Genomic DNA, 9,873 nt, shown 5'->3' with positions numbered 1-9,873 from the left:
CCATCAAAGTTGTAAATTTCGTTTTTGGACATAATGACTTGTACATTCTCATTGTTACAATGGGTCCACCTGTATCCCTATTTAAACAATTTGTTTTTTTTTCCTTCCCCTCCACAAATTATTGAATAAGTGGTTTGTGTAGTGGAGTGGGGAGTAAAGTGGAATAACCTCTGAAATAAATTCACAGGAGTCAACATCTTTCCTGAGCAAAAACTTGGGCCATTGCCCCCATCTTCCTTCCTTCCTTCCATCTTCCTTCTATGGCAAATTGTGCCATAGAAAGGCAATGAGGGACTGGGTCCTGGAAGGGACTTAACTTTTCTGCAGAGAATGCACTACCAGGCAGGCTATCAAGCTCACTCCTCCTGAGTCTTTGCAATCTCAGCAGTAAAATATTTAAAGATCGTCACTGAAATGATTAATAATCAGTCAAAATTTAAAGATACCTCCTTCTCCATATTGTTTGGGTTAAAAAAAAAGGCTGACATCAAATATTTCGGAGCTATTTTGGTGAATGGTAACAGATTACGAAGAATCACTGCTTGCTCTTTGGGCCAGGTGGTAATTACAGACTTAGAGAAATAAGAGTGGAATATGTTCCATTCTCCAACACCTTCACACGCCTCTTTTTAAAATTCCCTATTGCATGCTCATTTGCTTCTTTCCCTTTGCTCCAGAGTCACAGCAATTAAGAGCTTTTTCTTGCCTTCAGTGTGCCAACATCCCAGTGACGTTATTTCTTTTTTTTCTCCTTCAGACAATTAATAGCTTCCAAAACAGTTTTCAAATTGCTAACTACAGAAACAAAAAGAACTGCTTTCAGGTGTTTAGAAACTCTCATAAAAATGTAATAATATGAAGAACAATAGGTAAAACATTTTGTCATACCTGAATATATTCAAAAGTTGAGGTTGAAGTTTTTAATCTATTCTTTGTAGGTAATCTAAACACTACTATTTTCTGGATTAATTGGAAGAAATGAATCATTTGTGACAAACCCAGCAAATACAGCATGTTCTTTAAAAAAAAATCACAGCGTCATTCAGTGATGATGGCTGCCTTTGTACTGGTGTGGTCTTACTTTATTATCCCTAAAATAAAGCATTTGGCTTAAATTGGTCTCTGGCAAGTAGGGGTAGTGAAATGAAGGGGTTGGGGATGGAGGGAGAATCCATTGTGTATACTACCACAAAATTAAGAAAAATAAGGGAAGAATGGTTGGGGGGGGTTGAAAATGTTGATAGATGACACAGATCAAGATGTGTAGTATATGTAAACTGCAGTGTAAAATTGCAAAAAAAATTTCGGTACATATATTTAAAAAAACTAAAGTGAGGGAAGAGGTGTGCTAGGAGGGTGTGTGAGAATGTTGAATGGGGTGACATTGGTCAAGACATACTGTATTCATACACTGCTTTGTTGAGTGGCAACTCCTTTGTACAACTACTTAAAGCTATTAAAATAGTTTTTAAAAAGACTATTTCTTTTTTTGCTTTATTTTATTTTATTTTATTTTTGATTCCAGCACTGATGCTTGAATGCAGGGTCTGGAAGCTTTCCCTTGGCACTGTTGCTCAAGGCCAGTATGCTCTTCCACTTGAGCTACTCTTCCAAGTTCAGCTTTTCACTGGTTAATTGGAGATAAGAGTCTCACTAATTTTTCTACTCTGGCTGGCTTTGAACCATGAGACCCTCAGATCTCAGGCCTCCTGAGTAGCAAAGATTATAGGTATGAGCCACTTAGTGTCTGGCTGAGATTATGTTTTTGATATCAGGATCTCAACTCATTCTGTTTCCCTTCCTCTGAGTAAAAAAACATGATTTGATTTTAAGTTTTATAAAATATTGTAAAGGTTGTTTAAAATAGCTCAGAATGAAATCAGTTGGCCATGAACTTTGGTTTCTGGCCTAAGTCTGGCTCCTCTAGATTATAATGCAGGTGAAATATCTCTCCATGGAAACAGTCAATGCCTGTGGTCTGTTTGTGAATGAAAACACATCTTGGTTCATGTCTCTCCCCCTTATTTGGAACTTACACTCTTTGCTTCAGTCACAGATTGCCTTGGAAATTACTAATACAGAAACCCAGAGATGTGACCTCTCATTCAATACAGGACACATGTCACCCAAATTACTCATGGCATTCCAGTAAAAAGAAATAGGATTAATCATAGAGAATTATAGTCATTGGGCACATCAAAACCTCATAATATATTTAGAACAATTCATTCCTCATGTCACTCTCTTAAGATACCATCCACTGAGCTTTTGGTTAGCAGTGGTGACACTCTGAATGACATATGAGAAAATTCATCAAACATTCACAGCTTGAGACTAGAGACAACATGACTTCTTGTCAATTTAGGGAGACTTTGGAGCTAAGTCTGATAGATTTGGCATCGGCCTTTTTTTTATATAACAGTGTGTGATGTCTATTTTTTCTGGGCTCAGTTTTCCAATGATAGGGTGTGCACATTATTCAGAAAATATTAACATTTTCCCTTTGCAAACTGTATCTGAATACCTTTCTAAATGACTTACTGAGCTTGGCCTTTGTTGGTTGATTTGCATTTATGATGGCACTTGTGACAGATAACCAAAAGTATAAAACAGAAAATTGACTCCTTTGTTTTTTTTTTATAGAGGAAAAGGGAAAGCAACATGTTTCTGAAATGCATTCTTGCCACTTACTCTGAGAAAATCCATTTGACTATTGGAAGTTGCCATGGGAAGCAGGCAATATTTCTGTGGCATTACATTTTACTTTCTTGTTTACTTGCTTGATGTTACTCTTTAAAGATACATCTATCTTCATATCTGTCTATCTATCTATATGCATTTGTCTATCTCCATCTGTCCTTTTTTTGTTGGTCATGGGGCTATCCTTTTTTGTGTTTCTTTAATGACTGAGTGCCACTTCTTAGGCAGGCCAAGAGAGTGAAACAGCTTTGATTGTAATACTCACCTTTCTGGAACTGGTCCATTACAACCATTGTGGAAGTTTCCTGTAAATGTGCTGATTCCTTGGCACCGTAATGTTCTCTGAGTTTGCACTGTGGGACTGCTTTAAAGTTCAAGTCTCCTTTGCATGAGGCTTGGTATTTCAGAGACTAAAGTCTCTGTCGCTGAGTAGTACCAACTAGACCTGCCTTATTCCTAATTCTGCTAGGTAGCATATTATTTTTCATTAATCACATGATATGTATTAATTAAAAAGTATTATTAAAGGACTACTAGGGAAGTAAATGAACCTTTGGGTGACCATATAAACTCTTTTATAACTGATGGATCAGCACCAGTGAAGCTAGTGGTTAATTTTTACCCTAGCCATACTTATACCTGTCATTATCAAAATTTATGGATTGAAAATAGCTTCAAGATTCTCATGTATCGCTCTGCTTGAAGTAGTAATTGCATATGAATCTTTAAAGATAGAAATTAGCTTCAAGGGCTAGATGAAGGAAAAAAGGAGATTAGTTGTATGTTATCAACATAGTGGAACATTATTGCTCATTCTTAAGCACTAAGTGAGATTTAAATCAGATTTATGTTTTCGGTTCTCACCCTCATCTCCACATCCATCTGCACTATCAACCATATATATATATAATATTTCAATACAATAAATATATAATGTAAGCGCATTTTGGTGATCCTGAGCTTTGAACTCAAGCCCTTCCACTTACCAGGCAAGGGCTACTCTTGGCCTATTTTCTATTGGCTTATATTTTTAGATAGCATCTTGGTTTATGTCTGAGTCAGCCTAGACTTCAGTGTTTCCCTGTATCACTGTGATGACAGTACACCTCACTGTACCTAGCCATTGGTTAAGATGGAGTCTTTTTTTTATAATATTTTTTCTTAAACTACAATCCCCATCTCTGCCTACTAAGTAGCTGGGATTACAGGTTTGAGCCACCACACCCAGATTTCACCCAAATAATTTTTGACTGAAATAGATATTCTTCTCTCTTTGTTTGCTACATTAGAAATTTCAGAGGGAATTCTTTTATACAGAGAAAAACGAATCAGGCCAGTTTTGAGCAACTAAAAATAAAGCTATGCAAAATTGTTTTCAAAATGGAATTCATTGGCATTTGTTTTTATGCATGACAACCTCTTAGAATATAGTATTCAACAATTTTTGTAGTTCGTTTAAGAATATTGACTGCATATTTTCTTACATCCAAACAGGTCAAATTTCAGTTCCTGAAGTAAGATAGTACTAGAAATAATGATAATGATAGTAAAATTTATTTTGTTTGTAATATGTGCCGAACCCTGTGCTAAATGATTTTGTGTCTATTTTTCCTGTGAAATTTCAAAACTACCCTTTTAAGTGCATAGACAGCCTCATTTAAAATGTAACAAGGTGGAAAATGCCTTTTCAGCTTAACAAAAGTAAGAGTATCCTTTCAGGAAGAAAATTGCATTTGCAACAATTTCTTGATGAGGATTGTGGGGGTGACTGTGACTTCCTGGTCTACCTGTTCTCCCCGCGCCTCCCTCCTCCCCCCGCTGTCTTTCATAGAAGTCTTCTCACTGTTTTGAAGATGTCTGTTAAATTTCAAAGTAGTGTAAAAAGGGTTTGAAGTTCCTGAATTTATCTGATGTGGAAGCAGTGTGGGATAGAGAGGAGAGAGAAGGTAAGGAGCCAAAGAGCAAGATGTTGGGAAGCTTTCTGTGGTGTGTGTGTGTGTGTGTGTGTGTGTGTGTGTGTGTGTGTGTGTGTATGTATGTGTGCATGTGTGTGTGCATGCCTGCATGTGTGTATGTGCATGTGTGCATGTGTGTGCAAATTTGACTCTTGGCGCAAATGCCTACAGTGCTGGAGAGAGCCCAAGAAGAAGAGAATGTGGCAGGCTGCAATTTCTCCAGGAACTGGTAGCAGAAGAGATAGGATTACTTTGAATTACAGCAGCCAGCAAATTAGGGACTCAAGTCTGTTTCACTATGAATCTCAATTGACAGGGAATTGCTCAGGATGTATTTTGTATTATAGATTAAGACACAGAGGAAGAAAAGAAAATAAATTAAGTGCTTGCTTGAATTCACTTAGTCAAGTGCAAGACTGGGATGCAAGTATGGATCTCTCTCCATACATTACAACCTTGCTGACTTTCCAGAAGAATAATTTCTAGCCTGATACATGGTAGAGTCCCAACACATAAATATTATTATGTCATTTACTAGAACTTCTAGTTACCAGATGTGTTAAACATTTTCAATGATATATTTTAGAGTGAAAACTGTGCTTACAAATATTAAATATTTAATTTTATTGGATTTCTTTATACCATTACCTGGAGCTTTTAATGATATTTTATCTCCTAAATGTTAATGAAACACATGTTGGTCTACTATTCTTGTTTGTTGAGTTAGGAAGAAGTCAGTGGGGAAGACTGGAAGGTTTTGTAGTATGTTGCGTTGTAAGAGACACTGTGAGTGGGCTGAATAATGGCACTTCATGAGGTACACATCCTGACCCTCTAGCCCTGTGAAGGTTCTCCTGTGGCCGAAGAGGATTCTTGCAGATACAATTGGAGAACATGAGATGGAGAGATTATTTCATATTATGCAAGTGGGCTCTAATTAATTTCAATACCATGAGGGACATGGGGGGAATACTGGGTGTGTCCAGAAGAGAAGAAGCAATGTGACATGACTGCACAGACTGGAGAGATTACAGTCCATGGAAGCTGCAACCTGCAAGGGATGGATTCTCCTATTGAGCCTCCAGGGGGAGTATGGCCCTGTGGAGAACTAGGTATTAGTCTAGTGAAACTAATGTTGGGCTTCTGGTCTCCAAAATATCAAAAGCATAAACTCTGTTGTTCAAATGAACCAGCTATATGGTAACTTGTTAAAAAGTGTTTTTTTTTTAAATAACCACTGTAGAGAAGTATAAGGCCTCAAATATCATCGTAAGCTCTTTTCCTCCAAAGCCAAGTCACTCACTACTTAGGTAACTTTCAGTCTTCTCAAAATGAAATCCTGCAATGTTTGGAGTCACTTCTTCCTAGGAAAATTGGCTTGGTGGGAAATCAGAGCAGTAGTTTGTCTCCTACTTGGAGGCTCCTGGCGGTAGGTATGTGACCTCCGTTGCTTAGGTAAAAGAATTGCCAAAGAAGATACCAAACAGCACGGATTTTTGTGTGTTGTAAAAAAAGATGAGAATAACAGCATACAAGTTATTTTATAGAGATTTCTGTGTAATCCCACTGAAATATGAAAAAAACTTTTTCCAGAACTTAAAAAATATTATTACCCTTGAGCTAAATCCAGTTATACCAGCTTTTGTTCCCAGTTTTAATTCAAATAAACAAAATTAATGCTTTGTTTAGGAGAAATTGTTAGTAATTAATCTTTGTTCCTTTCAATATCAAGAATTTTACCCTGCTTGTTTATGCCATTGCAGATACCCCCCCACACACACAGAAAACACATGCACTCACACTCACAGAGTCACATATGCATACACACATACTTTAAGATTCTTTTGTAATAAAATTTCAAGTTATTAAGCAGGCCTATTTTTGCTGAAGAGGAGTGACTCCTTAATTAAGCCAATGATTCAACGGGGTATAGGCTAAAGGTCACATATCCAGCATCTTCTATTTTGTGTCCTTTGTCCTGATTCATTCTCTTCTGAAGTCCCTTGAATCCAAAAAGTACTGGACCTCTTGCCAGTTCATGACTCTCACTGATGGGCACAAGACTCTTCCTAACCAGTCCTGAGAAGACAGACTTTTAAACCAAGTCAGCATACCTGTGACTTGGCACTGTAAACAGTCTAAAGTGCTGCCTTCCTTTGGCTGCCTTGTAAGTAAATCTCCTTTTTCTGCCCTTCCCCAGGTCTCTTTATTTGTTATTTATGGGAAAATATCCCCTGGTTGGGCAGGGGGAGTTCCTAAATAATGGGGTTTCATGTTGATGCAGCAATCAATTTAGAGGTCAATTATATTTTGAATTAGTTTATATTTTGTTTTTTTTTAAATAGAGTGGCTACAATAGAATTTGACTTCCATCCCTTCATAAAGCTAAAATTCTCAATGAGCAGCATTCTTATTTAGAAGAAGCCAGCCACTACAAAAACAAGCCTCTTCAGCTGGTGAGAAGTTGTGTGCCCTGATTAGCAAGGAAGCCACACTAGGCTTCAAGCATTTTAAAATTGAACTGAGAGCCCTGCTGAAGCACAGCTTCTATTGTTCCATAATGAGTATTTTGCAGAGTCCTTTCAAAAGTAAACTGCATTGTTCCCTTGCTAGTTTCAGTACATCTGACTGAGGTGATTATGGCTTCTATAAAAGCACTTTCAGGACGACCAAAAAAATTACCTATTTGAGAAACTTTTTTTTCCTCCTCTATCTGGTGATAAATTTTAAAATCTTGAACATTTGAAAGCAAGAGGTTTAAATGTATCTGAAAATCCTGCCTTTGATCCCAGGTGGATGGAGTTTAAAAATCCATCAGCGCCTCCAGGCAGGGCTCTGTTTCCTGAGCTGCTGCTTGGGCAGGAAATTTTGCATAGCAAATACTTTAAAACTTTCATATTCAGAAAGGCATATTAAGTCCAGAGGAGGCCGAACATCTCTGAATAAATAGGACACATTTTCATGATGCCAGGGTACTTGTATAGATATAAAGCCAGCCTCAGTCACTATGTAAAAGCTTAAACTGCTGAGGCACTTGGAGTGCATTCGCATCTGATTTGCTGTCTGCAGAACTCTCAAGAGTCAAGAGTGGGCTTGGAGCTTATTTTTTACCCCTTTGCATTTTGCATATGCCTTCTTGAAAGAACCAAAGCCTTCATCCCACTCTACAATATTAGTGACTGGAACATTTACTTTGTACCCCTTTAATATTCTAGCAGTATTGGTAACACAAAGGACATGAATTGGTGAAGTCTTAAGATTCCCTATTAGTTCACTGAATCCTATCTCCTTACACAATATATTTTAATTGTTCCTAGTTCTTATTGTCTTAAGACTTTTTTCCATTAAATAATAATCCAGTAACATGTCTTTTCTGAAAAATCGTAGCCTCCTACCTGTTCTGTATGGATTATTCTTCTGTTTGTCAAACCATACCTATAAGCATCTTCCTACTTCTTGACTTCCTATAAACGTATTGATAGCAATTAGTAGGAAAGCAGGTGATCAGGGAATCGAGGCTTCTATCACTTGCTGATGGCAGGATAAGATGATAAGTGAAAGCCTACCTGACAATGAAATAGAAGTATGACAACTGCTAAGCAGTGGCAAGAGAAGGAAGAAGTAAGGCCCAGGCACTAACACTTTTAGGCATGACTTATAGGAAAGAGAAGAGAACCCCCCAAATCAGAAAACCATCTTCAAGACCCCAGTTATCCCTATTTAACCAAAGCCAATCTCTGTAACCCCAAAGACTGAGGAACATGACTGATAGGGGTTCCCATGGCATGTTTATGCTATGTACTCACTTTCCCTGCCATGTTTATTTTCTAATAAACTTTGCTATCACTTTTACTGTGTTCCTATCACTTTTACTATGTTTATTACGTTTACTATGTTACTGGATAGTTTCAGAGATCCCTAGTAGGTTAAGTTTATGAAGCTGGACACAAAGGAATAGAGTTGATTCATAGCTAGATATTTGGTTGAAATAAAGGGCAATGAAGGTGAGAGAAAAAATCAAGGCAATAAATGACAGTGATCAAAGAAGGAGCATGTCAAGTGTTCTGGAATACTGAATGCAGTAATGATCTACATGTATACAAGGCAACTAAGTGATAGCTTTGGTTATAAGTTAATATTGGGCTGAGTTATTTCTTACTATTTTTAATCACTTCTTTAACGTACTAGTTCTTAGTTCATTTGTACCATGGATGGTTTTATAAAAATTAATTGAAATAGTATGCTTATCTTTCCTTGAAAGCAAAATAATACAGCAAGTTTTCTCTGCTGTCTCTCCCCACCTCTTCTCTTCGCTCCTTTCTTCTCTTTCTTCCCCTTCCTTCCCTCCCCCTACCCTCTTCACTCTTCCCTTTCCCTCTCTTTCTCTCTCTTTTTGAGACATGGTCTCATTGTGTAGCCAAGGCTGGATCTGATCCTCCTGCTACAGCCTCCAAGTGCTGGGAACACCTCTTCATTTTTAATCTTCTTAGCAGTTTCTTGAGCTATCGATCAGTCAGGATTGGTTTGGCCAGCGAAACAACGAAGGAAGATTTCTTTCTTCCTTGTTGCTATTGTCCTTGCAGTTTACATTCTGGTTGGCATTTTGGGCAGCTTAGGTATTAAATTGTGTGCTACTCAGAATTAAACATAATTAACTTAGTTTTCTCAGGATTAAAAGAAAGTGATCTTGGCTTGTAAAGTGATTAAGTGAGCCTTATTTGAATAACAATGAGTGGCAATAAAATGCTTCTATTCAAGTCATATATTTAAGTTACACATTTCTCTTTGGTTATTCTTGTGCTTTTATTTTTTCCTCTTAGCAAAACTAACTTCATGGCAGTTTTTTAAGTTATTAATGACTGATTCCTAGAGGAAGAGTTAAAGGTTTCCAGTTCTGGAGGAAAAGCAGTCCAAGTGGAAAACCCCTTCATTTTTAACATTTTCTCAAGAAGCAGAACATTCATTTCCTAATCTTCTCGTAATGCTCTGGGGGCATTAAACAGAAATTACCATCTGAAAAAGAGGAAAATAGGAATTGCAACATGTCTCATAGATGCCTAAGTAATAAGGGAATATATTAAACCATGAAAAACAGATTTACACTTTTTCTCAATGTGTGTACCTCTTAGCTAGTAGATTTATTAATCCTTATTGATAGAGTGTTGACAAGAATATGTAAAATGTTCTTTTGTTTACTTAACAACTTAAACCCCTTTTT

The sequence above is a fragment of the Dipodomys ordii genome, unplaced genomic scaffold (genome assembly GCF_000151885.1).
Source record: "Dipodomys ordii isolate 6190 unplaced genomic scaffold, Dord_2.0 Scaffold72, whole genome shotgun sequence".
Classification (NCBI taxonomy): domain Eukaryota; kingdom Metazoa; phylum Chordata; class Mammalia; order Rodentia; family Heteromyidae; genus Dipodomys; species Dipodomys ordii.
The sequence above is the reverse complement of the archived record's forward strand: the minus strand, read 5'-3'. Positions refer to the sequence as shown.